General features: G+C 39.5%; 2 pseudogenes; one reads left to right on the top strand and one right to left on the bottom strand.

Annotated features, from left to right (window-relative positions):
* Positions 1 to 7,040: 7,040 nt before the first annotated feature.
* Positions 7,041 to 8,039, bottom strand: LOC105855482 (ribosome production factor 2 homolog pseudogene; annotated as a pseudogene).
* A 7,981-nt stretch (positions 8,040 to 16,020) lies between these two features.
* Positions 16,021 to 16,110, top strand: LOC142871687 (uncharacterized; annotated as a pseudogene).
* The last annotated feature ends 3,416 nt before the right edge of the window (positions 16,111 to 19,526 follow it).

The following is a 19,526-nucleotide window of genomic DNA, read 5'->3' on the forward strand; positions in this document are numbered from 1 at the left end:
ATTATCTGATTTTTACTACCCAAAATCCCAAAGTTGGAGTCCCCATTTGATCTAGTCAAACTTTTTTTTTTCTGAGACAGAATCTCACTCTGTTGCCCAGGCTAGAGTGCCATGGCATCAGCCTAGCTCACAGCAACCTCAAACTCCTGGGCTCAAGCAATCCTTTTGCCTCAGCCTCCTGAGAAGCTGGGACTACAGGCATGCGCCACCATGCCTGGCTAATTTTTTCTATATATTTTTAGTTGGCCAATTAACTTCTATTTTTTTTAGTAGAGACGGGGTCTTGCTCTTGCTCAGGCTAGTTTCGAACTCCTGACCTGGAGTGATCCACCCGCCTCGGCCTCCCAGAGTGCTAGGATTACAGGCATGAGCCACCGCGCCTGGCCTAGTCAAACTTTTTTTATTTGACCAGTTTGATGGATGTGGATGGGATCTCATTGTTTTCCTTAAATTTTCCTGATTATTAGTTATATTGAACACCTATTCATATGTTCATTACCCATATTGGATTTCCTCTTCTGTCAATTGCCTGTTGTTAATCATTGCCAATTTCTAAGGTTGATCAGTAATAGTTCTTTATATACTCTGCATGCTGGTTTTATGCATTGCAAATATCTTCCCCCAGTGAGACCTTGTCCTTTTCATTTCCACCAACCAGAAAAGTACCTGGAAGAACCTAAAATATGGAAAAATGTAGAGAAAGTTTTTAAAGATAAAAAGAGAGAGGGAAGAGAGAGAGAACCACTTCACACATTCTGACCAAGGTATAGGCATTTGAAGAAGGTTCTACAACAGACTTGACAGCACTAATCATCAAGTCACTTTAGTTTAAAATATCTGATTTATTGGTTTAATAAAATTTTTAGCATAACATCAGGGCATCCTATGCTGGTGGTGGTGGTAGTGATGATGATGCTGGCTTTTTATTTTATATGCTGTTGTTTTGGCCCACCTGGGCAAGTATTTTTTAACCAAAAGTAGATTTTTTTTCTTTTGCCCACTTTTTTAGCAAGTCACTACAGTTGAAAAATCCTCATAACTAGGTTAATAAGTGTTACCTCATGATCTCTTAAGATTGTTTTATTGTTTTTTTCTTTATCCCCACCTCCACCTTTTTTTCTATGGAAGGCACAATTAATTACATAAAAGATACAGAGAGTCCACATTTGCTTTCTTTAGGCATAGGAATTGCACTGGCTATTTCCACAGAGGCAGTATCCTCCTAGACCTTCTCTATAGATGCCAATTAGAAGATTAGCGTCTTTTCTCTCTCCCTCTTTGCTATTAAATAGTCACACAAAAGCTGAGCTGACAAATTACTCCCTCCACGGTGCTCAACAAAGACAGACAATAGATCATCATCATTTACCATACTCAAATCCTATTAATCACAGATTAATGAGAACATGTCTAGTGGGGAAGAAATTACCAGAATGTGGGCCTATTGGCTTGTTACTCATGTAACATCTGCTCAGGCTTTACCTTTAGTGTCATGTCATCTTTTATCACATTGAAATAATGTTTGCTCCAGAAACATAATTAAGATAATGGAGCAGATTCAGAGCCCTTCCCTTAATAATTAAAGAACCGGGTTATATTTCTTAGTCCAGTGGCTTTTAAAAAACTAATTTCCCTCCGTTCTTGATTATTTCCTTTTTTCTTTCACTCATAATGAACTATCAAATCTTAGCTTGTTTTTTTTTTTCTCTCTCTGTAAACTATGTGATTAATCCTCATACACAAAACTAGGACAAAGTCAGAGTTTGAGTTTCTTTTTTCTACTGAGATAATTTTAACAAAAAATTCACCATTGTAACCACATTAAAATGTACAATTCAGTGGAGTTCCTTTTGCAATTTGAAATATTCTAAATCCAAACTAATTCTTAGAATACCATATAAGCTTTATAAGGAACATCAAGTACTATATTTACTTTCCTTAACCCTTGTCTACAATGTGCTGTTTTATTTTTTAGTAAATAGTTTTATTTTTAAATGTGGAATTTCACCAATGTTTTACTCTTTTATACTTAAGCTAATTTTCTGCTTAAAGCATTGAAGTTGAAATTTGGGTTCAAATATTTCATTTTCTTGGAGGTCTTGTATTGTTCTCTTGTCCCAACAAAGGGTAGAACTAGGGAAACAGATATAAAGATAAGTTTAAAAAACAAAAAAAACCAATGGCACCTATAATCAGCTGATAGAGAGGGAAGAAAAATCATAATTCATTATTATAAAATCAAAGAAAGTAATTGCTGATATTATTAAAACATAGGACATGTACTTGTCACTGTTAGAAAGCAGTGGTGATTAGGACCCAGGGTTGGATAAGCTGTGATCTAAGGCTTTGTGATTAAGCCGTGATTCAGCACCACAGGAATAAAAACAGCTCCACAACCAAGAGCTGGCAAGCACCAGTACAGGGAGGAGGGAGGAGGATTGCAAAGAGCTTCTTAATTAAATTTTAATTATTGCTAATTAGAACTACTGTTTTTTATATCCCCAACAAGGAAGACAAGAGTTGATCTTGCTTTTTTATTATTCTGCTAATTAGTTTCCCAAGGAGAGGTTTGAAAGGGCAGACTCTGCTTTGACAGTATCCAAGTTGTTAGCTGAGCTCAGACCTGCAAGTAGATCCCAGCCTAAAGCTTGAGCTTTACTATTTCTAGGTAGTTCTTTTTTCTGGTTCTAAGGTTTTACTAAATATAGTTCAAGGAATGAATTGTCCCTATCCACTATTTAAAGAAATCCATGAACTATTTTTCCTGTTGTTTATGTTATATGCCTTTTCTTCATACAAGTATCAATGATTTTATTAAAATAGTGAATCCCCTACACAATGTGCTTGTATAAACTTTATCCTTTTTTTTTGAATTGTTAAATGTTAGAGATGATCTCTACAAGATTAAAAATAATCAGTTGTACATAAAATGTGACTGCTAGTTTTCTCTAGCAGTGAATTTAGTGCTTTGCAATAGGCAACAACAACAAAAATCTAAGTCCCTGCTCTGAAGTGCTCCCCAGTTCTATTAAATACCATTTAAGATGAAATGCAAAATGCTCCAGGTAAACCACATTTGAGATTGCAAAGCAGAAACCCTAATCCCAGAAGGTTCCCAAGACCCATCAGCATTATAAACCTTCTGCAAGATATGAATGCTATTTTATAAGTGCACAGATTTCATAATTCTTCTCCCAAGATAATAAAGCTAAGAGTTCTGAGTTGGTGCAACTCCCTGTGTTAATTACAATAAAATCCATCAAATGAAATTACATTTTTGGAATCAATAGCTTTTGGCCAGGCAAACCCACATGCCTTGACAGCCTTCCTTTGCAGTGGGAGTTACATTAACGCGTGTGTTTGTTTCCTCACCTTTTACAGACAACAAGAGCACTGTGATATGTTAATTCACACCAAATTCCAATCCTTTCCCCTGTCTTTATCTTCCCAACTCAATGATATGATGTGTCAACACCTTTCATATTGGGAACAAAAAATGCTTAGGCAAGATTTTGTTTTTACTCACTTTAATTAAAATTAAAGAAACCAGAAAACAAAGAATAAATAAATTAAATCTGCCTTTCAGTGCCATTCACCATCTGCCCTGTCAATATCCACTCTGATCTGAATTATTCTAAAAAGTCATCTGGGCCCTGCTTAGTCTGATTAGTCAATTAGCCACATCTCACACTGGTTTAAAACGTGTTTTTTCAGGTCAGTTACCCTCACAACCTTAGAATAGCTGACATACCAATAAATAAAGACTTCTGAGACTCTCCATTAATATTTAAAGATTTCTGCTACTTTTTTAACTTATTCCATATTTTAAAACTATCTAATACTTACATAATTTTTCTCTTTAAAATCATAGACATCACAAAATATTTTTCTTTATTATTTTATGTTAGATATGGAACAGGTTATTATTAACTCCATTTTTATAGGTAAAGAAAGTCCACTGGCAGCCTCCTCTCCCTCCACCTCCCTCCCTTTTTTAAAAAAAAAAAAGTCCACTAGAAAGTTATCCAACTCTAGTTATACTCCTTTTGTAACTTACTTGCTCCTCTTGTTGCTTATTCCACAAACATCTATATTAGTCAACAGCAATGGGTTTTTTTGTTTGTTTTTTGTTTTTGTTGGGTTTTTTTTGAGACAGAGTCTCACTCTGTTGCCCAGGCTAGAGTGAATGCCGTGGCGTCAGCCTAGCTCACAGCAACCTCAATCTCCTGGGCTCAAGTAATCCTGCTGCCTCAGCCTCCTGAGTAGCTGGGACTACAGGCATGAGACACCATGCCCGGCTAATTTTTTTTTATATATATATTAGTTGTCCAATTAATTTCTTTCTATTTATAGTAGAGGCGGGGTCTCGCTCTTGCTCAGGCTGGTTTCGAACTCCTGACCTCGAGCAATCCGCCCACCTCGGCCTCTCAGAGTGCTAGGATTACAGGCGTGAGCCACCACGCCCGGCCCAGCAATGGGTTTTTTAAGAGACACTTGGACTGTTTCATCCTCTAAGGGTGACCCTGGAAAAAGCCTCTAGACTGACAAGAACAGGAGTGAGACAGGGAGTGAAGGGGAAGACAACAGGGGAGCAACCTTGCACAGAACAACGTGCCAAGGACTAAGGAGTCTGATTAAGTCAACTCTGTGTACCTGGTCTTTCTTCCACCCACCCACCTTCTACCCCACCCCCACAAAAAACCAAAGACGAACCTGTAACTCAATAGCATTCAAGGACACCTTGCTACAGGAGGTTCCACAAGGCTAGAACTAAGTTCATGACTTCTCAAAAGTTGGAATTCTCTAATCTTTTATTTTCAATTTTGGCAGCTTTAGTTATAAGGTAGCAATTTAATCACAAATAGTGCATACCTAGATTAAAATATATATGCTATGCTCTGAATGTTTGTGACTCACCGAAATTCATATGTTAAAATCCTACTGCAAAGATGATAGTATTAGGAGGTGAGGCCTTTGGGAGGTGATTAGGCCATGGGGGCAGAGCCCCTCAGGAATGGCATTACTGCTCTTATAAGGTGCTGAAGAGACCAGAGTTTTTCCCTTCCACCATGTGAGGGCACAGCTAAAGGGTACCATCTATAAACCAGAAAGCATACCCCCACCAGATACCAAATCTGCCAGTGCCTTGATCTTGGACTTCCCAGCCTCCAGAAACAAATTTGTGTTGTTTAGAAGCCACCTAGGTTGTGGTATTTTGTTAGAGGCCCAAACGGATTAAGACAATATGCAGTAGGTATGATCAGGTATGTAAGAAATATCACTTTTTGTAAAAACTGAATTTCTGACTCCAGCTTCCCTATTCTCCTGGACTAGTAGAAAAATTAAGGTTAGTTGTTAAAGCCTTTCATCTACACTTCTGAGTTAGGTTAAGATTCTGACCTCTTGCATTTTGGGGTAGAGCAAATTAGGGTAGGGCTGGTTCTAGCAATCAATCACCTCTGTACACAGGTTACCGCTGAATCTTCCAAGGTCTTGTCTAAACGGCACCTTTAATATCGGCAGTCCTCTTCTACTTCATCCACATGTTCGGGACTTGAGAATCTGCCTTGAAGACTAAATCCCATATGCCTGGAGGCAACACATCCTACTCCTCTCCCTGGGTGCTGCCAAGAAGCTAGAACTGGGACAATGATGCTCTTGAAAGAACCATAAAAGTACTAAAAGGAGAATTCCTTTATAACCATAGAGTAGGGAAGGGCCCTTCTAACAATGACATGCAATCCAGAAGTCATTAAAGAAAATATTGATACACTTGAGTACATAAAAATATTTTTTAATCCTACATGGCAAAAAATATATATTCGATATCAAAAGACAATTACAAATTGGAGGGAAGTGATTCTAATTCTTTCCATAGACAAAAGGCAAATCTCCCTTATCTAGAAGGAGCTCCCATAAGTAGAAATAGGAAAAAGACCATCAACCTAATTCAACAGTAAAATGAGCTAAAAAAGTGGAACAGCTCACAAAAAAAAGATAAAAACACTTTTTGGACACAGGAAAATATACGAATGTCACTCATAATATGAGAAATGTAAATTAAAAACTACATTGAGATATCATTTCTCAGGTGTTAGATTGACAAAAATCCAAGAGTTTGAAACGCACACTGTTGGTAAAGCAGTGGGGAAACAGGCACTCTTGTATGTTGCTGATAGAAGTATAAATCAGAACTACCCCTAAGGAGGGCAATTGGCAGTATGTATCCAAATTACACATGTATAAGTCTTTTGACTTTGCAAATCCACTTCTGAGAATTTATCCTATAGATACAGTTGCAGATATTATTATTCACTTTCAGTGACAGACTAGAAAACAATCTAAATGTCCATTAATAGTGAATTAACTAAATTATGCTATATTTATATGATGGAATATTTTATAGATAGTCAAAAACAATGAGAAAGCTCTATATTCTGATATTGGAAATCTCCAGAATACATAAAGTTTGTTTTTTTTAAGTGTAGAATAATGCTATCTTTTCTATAAAAAATTGGGGAGGGTAATATATATTCCTACCTACTTGTATATGTAGAAACTCTGGAAAGATCCAGAGAAAACTGATAACAGCAATTATGGTGGGGGGTGGGAACCTTGCCGATGGGGCCAGATATGAGAGGGTGACTCTTCTCCCCCCACCCCCTTACAGACAGGGTCTTGCTCTATTATCCAAGCTGGAGTTTAGAGGCATGATCGTAGCTCACTGCAGCCTCCAACTCCTGGGGTCAAGGAGGTTTCTGCCTCATCCTCCTGAGTAGCTAGGACTACAGGTACCATGCCACCATGCGTGGCTAATTTTTTTATGTTTTATGGAGATAGGGTCCTACTATGTTGCCCAGGATGGTCTTGAATTCCTGGCCTCAAGTGATCCTCCCACCTGAGCCTCCCAAAGTGTTGGGATTACAGGTGTGAGCCACCATGCTCGGCCTATTGTCAACCTTTCACTCTTCAGCCACAGGTACATATGTTCTCTGTGATGTTTTCTTTTCTTTTCTTTTCTTTTTTTTTTTTAAGCTCTATCAATTTTTTTTAATTCTCTTTGCTTTTTTTTCCTGGTTTTCTGTTATCCTTTCTGCAGGTCGGTTCTTCAATCCCTTCATTTTCCTGGTTTGTAGTTTGCTCAGGTCTTGCTTCTGCATATGAATCCTTCCATAAGTTGTACCAAAAGTATCATGGTAGATATTTTTCTTCTTCTTTGGCTTGAGAGCTTTTGGCATTTTCATAGCTAATTTATAAAGGTCTTCTGATGCCAGGTGTGTCCTCCTCATAACTAGATCCAGTGAGGGTCCCATCTCTTCCGATTCAATCCGCGGTGTTCTGCAACCAGACTTCTTCAACAGCAACTTATAGCTTCGAAAGTAAATCTTCCCACTCAGTGCAGTGAAGTGCAGAACATACTCTAATCCAGCCAGGCAGATATTCGGTACTGTGGGTCCTCTGGGAAAAAAAAAAAAAAAAAATCAATAAGAAGACTTTTTAGTCTTCTATAGTCTTCTGTTACATCAAAATCATCACCAGCAAATATTAACATGGGTTTCGTTCCCTCTGGACATTTGCTGTTCTTAATGTCTTTTAGAGAGACAAACTTTTCAATACCTAATTCAATCATATCCAGCACTTGATAGTCATACATACGACCTATTACTAGATTATTTGGCCGCTTCTTATTATGGGAACCAAACAGGAACAAGGAACAATCTGACTTTTTTTAAAAGAATTCCAGTGATGTCTGATCCTCAAATGGTCTTGTAATATTTTTCTTTTTATACAGAACGCCATACGGTTTCTTCAGGACATACACATCTCTAAGTACTTGTGTCACTGTTGCATCTGCATTTCCTCCTTTAATCAGCATGGCATTTTTAATATTTTCACTGAGTTTTGGTTGTCTCTTCTCAAGGAATCTCTTGGCTCTTTTAGTTTTGGGCTTTACAACTCGATCCAAAGCGTCCATCGCTAGTTCAGTCCACAAACTCGACCAGGAGAATGCACGTGCACTCCGCGGTCACGCGTATCGGCCCCTCTCTGCGATGTTTTCTACCACTCACCTGTGATAAATTCTGAAATATTAACTATTTATAAAATTTTATCAACTCAGTGTTTAAATCCAAAATAACTATCTACTTTTCAAATTTAAGATTTGTAGACATAAATAATTGTGTTTTATGTTTTAAAAATTACAGTAGAGTGACCATAATGCTGAACAGTTTAATTTTTTAAGTAAAAAAAAAGAATACAGGGAATTTTATTATAATCAGATCTTTTTTAAAAAAAAGCTTTTTTTTGGTAAATATTATTGCAGTATAATATACATTGCAAAATTCCACTATAAGAAATTCCGGCTGGTCCGAAGGTAGTGAGTTATCTCACGTGATTGTTCACAGTCAGTTACAGATTGAACTCCTTGTTCTACTACTTTCCCCCTCCTCACTACTGCCCTTGACTAGTCTTAAGAAAAAAGAAATTCCAAGAGATTTGCAACCACTTTATTAGATTCTCTGCATAAGGAATGTGTATAATTAAATATAATAAATAAATTAGCCAACAAGTAAAGTTTGAAATATTTGGTCAGAAAGAAATTTTGTTTTGGTATTATTTATACTACTGAATTTGATCCAAGTTATTAGTGTCAGCACAATGTATTTTTCCCCAGTCTTAGACCATACAGCATAGCGGAGAGGCCAAAAGCATGGGCTCTAAGGTCAGACTGTCTGGGTTCGTGTCCTGATTCCACCACTTACCAACTGTGCTACCTTAGGGAAGTGACTTCACTTCTGAGTGCCTGTTTCTTCATCTTAAAATGGGGAGAATAATAGTACCTACTTCATAGGATGTTTCTGAGAAGTAAATCATTCCGTGTCCACACATATAAAGTGCCCAGTAAGCTTTAAATATTATCATTTCATATATATTAAATATCACCTCTGACATGGACTCCAAGGTAAAATATAAAAACAGAAACTTTGTCTATATGCCACACACACACACACACTCAAAAACAAAAGAAAAAATTTCTTCAAGATAGTACTTTCCTGAGAAGTATCCATCATCTTAGAGGGCTAGCAAAGAAGAGAAACAAATGCAGTTTGAAAAACCATTTGAAAAACAATTGTATAATCTTATATCTGGAAGAAAACCTATTTTTCACACAATGCAAAGAAAGTAAAGTTCAAGAAAATAATTGTGGCTACTGGTGACACATAAAAGATACAGTGTTTCCCAGCAGAGTGCATGCCACTCTGAAGAATCCTAACAGAATCTGGCGGGTGGGCTGCAGGAATGGGATAAGAGGAACCTTTAACCAAGGGGCTTGAGATGGACAGGGAGTAGGGAAACACTGCTTTAAAATAAAGCAAAACTAACCAAACTATCAAAGGAAGTAGCTCACTTATCAAAAAAAAAAAAAAAAGGAGGCTGGGCCGGTGGCTCATGCCTGCAATCCTAGCACTCTGGGAGACCAAGGCGGGCGATTGCTCAAGGTCAGGAGTTCGAAACCAGCCTAAGCAAGAGTGAGACCCCATCTCTACTATAAATAGAAAGAAATTAATTGGCCAACTAATATATATAGAAAAAATTAGCCAGGCATGGTGGTGCATGCCTGTAGTCCCAGCTACTAGAGAGGTTGAGGCAGAAGGATTGCTTGAGCCCAGGAGTTTGAGGTTGCTGTGAGCTAGGCTGACGCCACAGCACTCACTCTAGCCTGGGCAACAAAGCGAGACTCTGTCTCTTAAAAAAAAAAGTTTCAATTTTAAAAACAAGCCATTATTGCCTTACATCTCCATCACCTTGTCCCCTTCTCATATATATATATATGGATTCCCTTTGGCTGTTTGTTTTAGGGGTAAGGAATAATGATTAATCCAAAGTGTCGGTATTTATTTATTTTTCTTTCTCCAGGGAATGAATTGGGACCCAATCCTCCATCTTCCCAGGCTTCCTATTGCAATAATGAAATTCCATTACATTGAAAATGATGTAATTCCCCCATGGGGTTAGTTGTAATCAGACTTGACCTCCATGGATATCATGGTGATGAGAACTAAAGAATAGGGAAATTCACAGAAAGAAAAGGACAGCACTTAGATTTGCTTTGCTTGCTTGTTTTGCCTTAACTCAGTTGTATGATACTCATGAAAAACTTGCTCCATATCTTTTTTAGAGTCCAGTGCTGAGCAGAGAGAAAACTTGCTTTGTTTCTGATGAGAAAAGATAAGGCAAAATAATAGAAATAAATTGCCTAACAGCTTCAGAATTCAGTGTTCTCTGAACAGTGATTAGGGTTTTTTCTTCTTCCTCCCTCCTCCTCCACCCCTACCACAACCATTGATCAATTCTCATTATTAGCTCTTAGAAAAGCAGACAATCTCTGGGACAAGCCTGGCTTCAGATCAGAGAGTCAATATTCTACTGTAACAATCTGCCAAAAAACACGATTCAGGCACATTTAAAGTGTGTCTCCCCAGAGGAAAGCAAGAAACAGAGGCCATTGAGAGGGGCCTCGCTATTTAGCTTGATTCAACCACAGCTGCCTGTGACATATCTAAGCCAGGCCGGGTTATCGTCATAAAATGCAAGTGAGCAAATGCAGAGTGACAGCACTGAACAAAGGTTGCCTGGCTCAGGAAGTTTATCCAACTCCCTTCACTGTTCTCTCCCTCTGCCCGCCCCCCTACCTCACATGAAGAGCTGAATTCATGGTGATGAAGACTCACAGAGAGGCAACATGTGGGAGGAGGTATAGCATCACCTAAAAAAAATAATTTATGTGGGCAGTGACATCAGCAAGATGGCTGACTAGAAGCTCTTAGCTCTCTTCCCACCACACAACAAAATCCAAGACAACAAATTCATAACTATGAGCATTTTGATCAAAAGAACTAAAGGAGAGCTTCAGAGCACAGCAAAGCAGCAACAGAAGTCCTGTAATAAACAGAAACCCAGGAAGGTCCCACAGGGGAGGGGAGGAAACACCCTGCCTCTGTCATCCAACACTGCCAGTCTGAATCAGCTCAGAACCAGGAGGGACACCTCCCTGCAGGGAAAAGGTAAGCACGAGGACTCCAGCAGCCTCTCTTGCCACTGCAAACACCTGCAGTTTTCACTACCGGAGATTCCAGCAGTCCTCACAGGATCAGCGTCCAGCTGAGGGAGCTCCCAGAGCCCAGACACCGAACTACCCCCACAGAAGGGGCCAACACTGGGCCCTGCCCCCCTGTGGCATGTGCTGCTATTAATACTATGATGCACCACCTTGAGCCCCAGCCATTGCTACACTGCACCCTAACTGGGGATGAGTGACCATTGCACCCCTCCACCCCTGAGGCTTTGCTGCCATTGCAGTACACCCACCCAATAGCACACCATCCCCAAACCAGGGTCTTGGAGAACTACTGTGGCACTTGTTCACTTTCCAAGGCCCAAGCAGATGCAGTTCCCGCACTACACTGGGATCTGTTGCTCTGAGGCACACCCCAGCCACTTGGGCCCGGGGGGCTGGGATGCTGCTGTGGCTCTGATATGAAGGCACGGTGCAGCACTGGCATGACTCTGGGGAAGAGGGGGTGCTCCAGATATTCAGGATCAAGGAGAAGGACACAACTGCAAATTGAGACCTGGAACCAACAGGGCACAGTGGCAGCTCAGGCTCTGGGGATAACCTGGTGACTCTAAACCCTGGGGTAGGACACAGCAGTAGCCCAGGCTCTGAAAGACCAGGTGCAATAGCACAAGGATCCAGGAATGACAGGTCGAGAGAGAATGAGATAATATTGTCAAAGTGCTGAAAGAAAAACAAACTGGCAGTGAAGATTATCATACTCAGTAAATCTATCCTTCAAAAATTGAAGGAGAGAAGCTGGGCGCAGTGGCTCATGCCTGTAGTCCTAGCACTCTGGGAGGCCCAGGCAGGTGGATCGCTCAAGGGCTCAAGAATTCAAAACCAGCCTGTGTAATAGCGAGACCCTGTCTCTACTAAAAATAGAAAAATTAATTGGCCAACTAAAAATATATAGAAAAAACCGGGCATGGTAGCGCATGCCTGTAGTCCCAGATACTTGGGAGGCTGAGGCAGGAGGATTGCTTGAGCCCAGGAGTTTGAGGTTGCTGTGAGCTAGGCTGACGCCACAGCACTCTAGCCTGGGCAACAGAGTGAGACTGTCTCAAAAAAAAAAAAAAAAAAAAAAGGTGAAGGAGAGCTAAAGTCTTTCCCAGACAAGCAAAAGCTAAAGGAATTTTTCACCACTAGACCTGCCCTGCAAAAAAAAAAAAAAAAAAAAATGCTTAAGGAAGTTCTTCACATGGAAATGAAAGGATGATAATTACTATCATGAATACATATGAAAGTAAAACTCACTGGTAGAGGTACATAGTCAAATCCAAAATACTCCAATACTGTAACAGTTGTATGTAAATCATACATATCTCCAGTATGAAGATTAAGAGGCAAAATAGTCCAAGATAACTAAAACTACAATAAGTTATTAAGGGCCGGGCGCAGTGGCTCGCACCTGTAATCCTAGCACTCTGGGAGGCTGAGGCAGGAGGATCACTCAAGGTCAGGAGTTCGAAACCAGCCTGAGCAAGAGCGAGACCCCGTCTCTACTATGAAATAGAAAGAAATTAATTGGCCAACTAATATATATAGAAAAAATTAGCCAGGCCTGGTGGTGCATGCCTGTAGTCCCAGCTACTTGGGAGGCTGAGGCAGGAGGATTGCTTGAGCCCAGAGTTTGAGGTTGCTGTGAGCTAGGCTGATGCCACAGCACTCACTCTAGCCAGGGCGACAAAGTGAGACTCTGTCTCAAAAAAAAAAAAAAAAATAAGTTATTAAGGAATAAATATTGAAAAGTGTAAATTGTGACATCAAAAATATAAAATTGTAGGTGGGGAGGGTAAAAATCTATTAGAGTTTTGTATATGATAGAAGTTATCAGCTTAAAATAGTTGATTATAATTATAAGATGTTTTATGTAAACATCATGATAACCACAAAACAAAAAACTACAATGGATACACAAATGATAAAGAGAAAGGAATAAAAAGCCTAGCACTACAAAAAATTATCAAACCACAAAGGTAGACAACAGAAGAAGAAAGGATTAAGGGGCTATAAAACAACCAGAAAACAGATTTTAAGAATGACAGTAGTAATTCCTTACCTATCAATAATAACTTTGAATGTAAATGGATTAAATTCTCCAATTAAAACGTAGAGTGGCTGAAGAGATTTAAAAGAAGATCCAACCATGTACTACTTACAAGAAACTTACTTTAATGTCACAGATAGACTGAAAGTAAAGGGCTGGAGGAAGGTATTCCATGCAAAGGGTAACCAAAAGAAAGTAGGGATGACTATACTTATCTGACAAAATGGACTTCAAGTCAAAAACCGTCATAAGAGACAAAGTCATTATTTAATGATAAAGGAGTCAATTCATCAAGAGGACATAGCCATTGTAAATATACATCCTACCCACATTAGAGTACCTACATGCATAAACTAGATATTAATGGACATGAAGGCAGAAACAGACAGCAATACAATAATAGTATGGGACTTCAATAACCCATTTGCAATAATAGATCAGATAGAAAATTATTAATAAGTAAACACTCAATTTGAATTATACTTTTGATCAAGCGGACCTAACAGACATATACAGAACTTTCTATCCAACATAACAGAATACACATTTTTCTCCAGTGCACATGGAACATTATCCAGGATAGACCATGTGTTAGGCCACAAAACAAGTCTTAACAAATTTAAGACAGGAGGGAAAGCAAGCCTAGCAGAGGTACCCATTCCATTCCCAGCTTGTTTCGTAGCTGGTGATTGGAAGACACTCTGCAACAAGTGTGCAAGAGGAAAACAAACAAATTTAAGAAGGTAATTTTATCTAGTATTGTTTCAGATCACAACAACATGTAACTAGAAATCAATTAATGGGGAAACTTGGAAAATTCACAAATATGTGGAAATTAAACAATATGCTCCTGAACAATCAATAGGTCAAAGAAGAAATCAAAGGGGAAATTTGAAAATATCTTGAGACACTGTACAAACAAAAATGGAAATACAACAAACCAAAACCTATGGGACACAGCAAAAGCTGTTCTAAGAGAGAAGCTTATAGCAATAAATGCCTACATTAAAAAAAGAAGAAATTGCAAATTGACCAAGAGGTTGAAAAATAAAAGAAAAAAGACAGATCACATATAAGTAGTCTAACATTAGGCTTCAAGGAAGAACAAACTAAACCCAAAATTAGCAGCAGAAAAAATAATAATAAAATTCAGACAAATGAATCGAACAGAAAAACCATAGAATCAATAAAACTAAGAGTTGTTTTTTTCTTTGAAAAGATAAAATGGACAAACCCTTATCTAATCCAAGAAAAAAAGATAAGACTCAAATAAATAAAATCAAAAATGAAAGTGAAGGAATTACAACAGATACCTCAGAAATAAAAAAGATCATAAGGGACTCTTATGAACAGTCATATGCCAACAAATTGGTTAACCTAGAGGAAATGGATAAATTCCTAGGAAATAGAAAACAAAAACTACCAAGATTGAGTCAGGAGGAAGTTGAAAGCCTGAACAGACCAATAACAAAGAGATTAAAGAGGTAATCAAAAACCTCCCAACAAAGAAAAGCCCAGGACCAGATGGCTTCACAGATAAATTCTACCAAACATTCAAAGAAGAATTAGTACCAATACTTCTTAAAGTCTTCAAAAACCATAGAGCTAGAAGGAATACTTCCAAACACATTTTGCAAGGCCAGCACTACCTTAATACCTAAACCAAACAAAGATATCATAATAAAAGAAAATTACGGGCCAATCTCTGATGAACATTGATACAAAAATCCTCAATAAACTATTAAAAAATTGAATCTGACAACACATCAAAAAGATTATACATCATTTCTGAGTGGGATTTATCCCTGGCAGGCAAGGCTGGTTTAACATATGTAAAGCAAAACAATGGGATATACCACATTAACAGAATCAAAGCTGAAAACCACTCTTGATTGATGCAGAAAAAGCATTTGACAAAGTCCAACATCTTTTCCTGATAAAAACTCTCAACAGGAATATTCCTCAACATAATAGAACCATTTATGAAAAACCCACAGCTAACATAATTAATGAGGAAAAACTGAAAGCTTTTCTACTGAGATCTGGTACAAGGCAAGGATGCTCACTCTCACCACTTCTATTTTTTTTTTTTTTTTTTTTTTTTGAGACAGAGTCTCGCTTTGTTGCCCAGGCTAGAGTGAGTGCTGTGGCGTCAGCCTAGCTCACAGCAACCTCAAACTCCTGGGCTCAAGCAATCCTCCTGCCTCAGCCTCCTGAGTAGCTGGGACTACAGGCATGTGCCACCATGCCCAGCTAATTTTTTCTATATATATTAGTTGGCCAATTAATTTCTTTCTATTTATAGTAGAGACGGGGTCTCGCTCTTGCTCAGGGTGGTTTCGAACTCCTGACCTTGAGCAATCCGCCTGCCTCGGCCTCCCAGAGTGCTAGGATTACAGGCATGAGCCACCGCGCCCGGCCTCACCACTTCTATTTGACATAGTACTGGATAGTCTGGCAAGAGCAACCAGATAAAAAAGAAACTTAAAAAACTTAAACATAATCCCCATCAAAATCCCAATTACATTCACAGAAATAGAAAAAAAAGCCTAAAATTTGTATGGAAATGTAAAAGACCCTGAATAGCCAAAATAATTCAACAGACAAATGGATAAAGAAACATATATATATATATATCTGTGTGTGTGTGTGTGTGTGTATATATAGATTTTGTTCTTTTTCAGGGTTGAAAGCATTTATTTCTCTCTCTAAATATATATGTGTATATATATATATACACACACACATGTGTATATATATGTGTATATATATATATGTATGTGTATGTGTGTGTATACACACATATATATTTAGAGAAATAAATGCTTTCAACCCTGAAAAAGAACAAAATCTTGTGCTCATTTCAGCAGCACATATACTAAAATTGGAACGATATAGCAATTGGCATGGCCCCTGCGATTTTAAAAAAGTATTAAAAATTTTTAAATAAAAAATTAAATTTTAAAAAAATTATAGAAAAGAACAAGATCTTGCCATTTGCCACATTGTGGATGACCTTGGAGAACATCATACTAAGTGAAATAAGCCAGACACAGAAGTAAAAATATTGCATGATCTCACTTACATGTGGAATCTTTAAAAAAAATTCAAACATATGCAGACAGAGAACAAAACAGTGGTTATCGGGGAGAAGAAACAGGAATGTGTAGGTCAGAAGATACAAAGTAGCAGACATGTAGGATGAACAAATCTAGAGATCTATTGCACAACACGAGGACCACAGGCAATAAAATCGTAGTGTATTTGGTCATGCTAAATGAGTAGATTTTAGCTGTTTAGATTTTAGCTTGCCACAAAACAAACCAAAAAAATGGGTAACTTTGTAAAATGATATATTACTTTGCTTCACTACAGTAACCTTTTACTATCTATAAGTATCCCATAATATCATATTGTATACCTTAAATATACACAATAAAAATTTTTTAATAATAATTTATGAGGCCCACAGAGAGTAACAAATGAAGAATGCTTCTCTGATCTGGAGGAATCTTTGGAGTTGAAAGACACAGGATAAACGTAACATACTTCTGTGTGTGCATTTATATGCGTTTGTGTATGTCAGTATATGTATATGAAATTGCTGTTTTTATAGCCACAAAATGGTAAAGCATCTGTAATTTTGTATCATTCAGCCAGATATACATTTGACAAACATAATACATATGATTAGCCCTCAATATCATCCATAGTCCTTTTGGAGACTGACTTTAAGCAAAACAACATATAACAAAAACCAATTTTACCACAGGCTAATTGATATAAACAAGCGTTAAGTTCTAATGATCTATTTCTGGTCACAGAAACATCTAAACACCAAACTTCTAAATAAAGACCCAAAACACTTCTAATATTAAACATTGAAATAAATGTGAGCCACGCATATATTTAAGAAAGCAAGATAATTATTTACCCAATTTTTGGTGAATCAGTGAGTAATGGTGGTCGCAGTGGTGGCAGGTTTAATGAAGGAATAAACGTTTGCAAAGCAAAAATTGTAACAAACACCTCCAACCACCAGGTAGTTCAAAAACAAACAACAAATATGGCAAGTTCGCTGAGCACTGTCGTACCACATTGTTATTTTTGAGCATTTGTATGATCATCATACACTTTATGAACTTTTGTTTTACAATAATTTGCATTCATTTGTTCATCTTCCAACCAGCTTACTCCAATCCAGAGTCACAGGTGACCAGATCCTATCCCCGCAGCTCAGGGCACAGGGCAGGAACCGACTCGGGTGCACTCACACACCACCCTCTCAGAAGGGGGCGGTTTAGACGTGCCAGTTCACCTGAAGCGCACACGCGTGGGAGGCGGGAGGAAGCCGAGCACCCTGAGAAAACCCACACAGGCGTGGGAGAACGTGCAAACTCCACACAGACGCGGACAGTGGCCCCGGACGGGAACCAGTGTTTTCTCATCCACATCATAACCAAATGATGTTGAACGCCGCGAGGTTATTTGAGGACTTGCCGTACATGATCAAAAATAAAAAGGGATAGAAATGATCCCGGAGAGATCGGCTGGTAAGGAGCCAAGAAATGAGGAGAGAATGTAGAGAATACATGACTTATTCAGATATTGTTGCTTTGGCTGTGAGAAGAAAAAAGAAAAAAAGGAAAAAGAACAAAACAGATACTGTTAAATTGTTAAAAAAAAACAAACCTATCATTGATTAATATGATTTAATTATGTTTAGTATTTAATTTAAATGATATAATATACAACTATGTAAATTACTTTTTCTTTTTTTTTTTTTTTTTTGAGACTGGGTCTCACTCTGTCACCCAGGCTGGAGTGCCAGGCTGCAATCACAGCTCACTGCAGCCTCCAACTCCCAGGCTCAAGCGATCCTCCCACCTCAGCCTCCCCAGTACCTGGGAATACTTGCATGTGCCACCAAGCCTAGAGTAAAAAAAAAAGTTAGAAAAATTAAGAGAGGGGGTCTTGCTATGTTGTCCAGCGTGTGAATCTTTTTATACAAACACATGCCTGTATCGTCTCCCATGAATGACACATTTACTCCCCATATCTGACCTTATTCAAGCCCCCAGTTGACATCATTCAGGGTGTTCACTCTGAGAACATACACTACAATAAACGGTTATTGGAGCTGGTTGAGATCAAGTTTTTAGGGCATACTGTCTCCTAACACAAGTTCAGATGATTTATCCCAACAAAGATCTCCACAGTCCCAAAGTGGCATCCCGTTCCCCAAATCATCAAGGATATTCCCCGAGCTCATCCCACATTTCAGTGTGACCACCCTGCCAATAAATCTATTCAAAAAGATCCCATCTCGGGGGAGGATCAAGATGGCGGGCAAGAAACACCGCCAGAAAGAGTGTCTCTGCAGAAAAGACAGATTCTAGCAGAAATTAGAAAAAAGAAGCAAGAAGGCGAGCATACAGCAGATGAGGGCTGGAAGGAGGGGTACCTGAGACCCCGGGAGACTCCACGGAAGGAGGTTGCAGAGGAGAACTGGAAGCTGAGACCACCGGAGCAGCCCGGAGACCAGCGGGAAGGGTAGGTGGATAAATCACCTTTCCCCTCCCCTGCATTTGGGACTGCTGGTGGGCTCCCCAGCGGGTGGAGAGACCTGCGGACAGAGATGGCCACCGCCAGCTAGTGGTGAGCCTGTAGCGGACACGGCACCAGGCTCCCAAATCCCTGTGCACCTCCCTGTGCACAGACCCGAGCCGCACGGCAGGCACCATATTGCCTCCTTCTCCCCTCCGCCGACCCTACCCGAGGCTGCCCAGAGAGACAATACAGCCACCAGCCGGAGGCAACTCCAGGGAACGGGACCTTCCCTTTTGGGACCCTACAGCTGACTAAGGGGAACTCAGACTGTGAGCTCCCTACCCGCCTGCCCTCCCAGGTGCTGCTGGCACGGTGTGTTCCCAGGAGAACGGTGCCGACTCAGAGGCTGAGAGACACATACACAGCTTGAGCTCCCTGTGGGTGAATTGGGACCGGAACTCCTCTCCCTGGTGGGGATACAGTTTGAACTCTGGGACCCAGAGGTCGGACCTGCAGACCAGATCCCATGCACCGAGGTCTAGCATTGCCTAGGGCACAGAAGGGATATTTGTGAACAGCCCACTGAGGTGTGTGTGCCTCCAGGGGAAGATCAGCATCCTAGAGGGCAACCCTCCCACCAAAAGGAGGCCATGCGCCCAGCCCAGGTGGCGTTCCTACACAGGGAACCTCCCCGCAGTCATCACAATCCGGGGAGGCCTGGTGGCGTGTGGTCTGGCCTGCTGGCAGAGGCCCAAGAGTAGCTGCGGAGTTGGGGAGGGTCGAAAGAAGCCAGCCCCGCTCCAGACTTCG

The sequence above is a fragment of the Microcebus murinus genome, chromosome 6 (assembly GCF_040939455.1).
Source record: "Microcebus murinus isolate Inina chromosome 6, M.murinus_Inina_mat1.0, whole genome shotgun sequence".
Classification (NCBI taxonomy): domain Eukaryota; kingdom Metazoa; phylum Chordata; class Mammalia; order Primates; family Cheirogaleidae; genus Microcebus; species Microcebus murinus.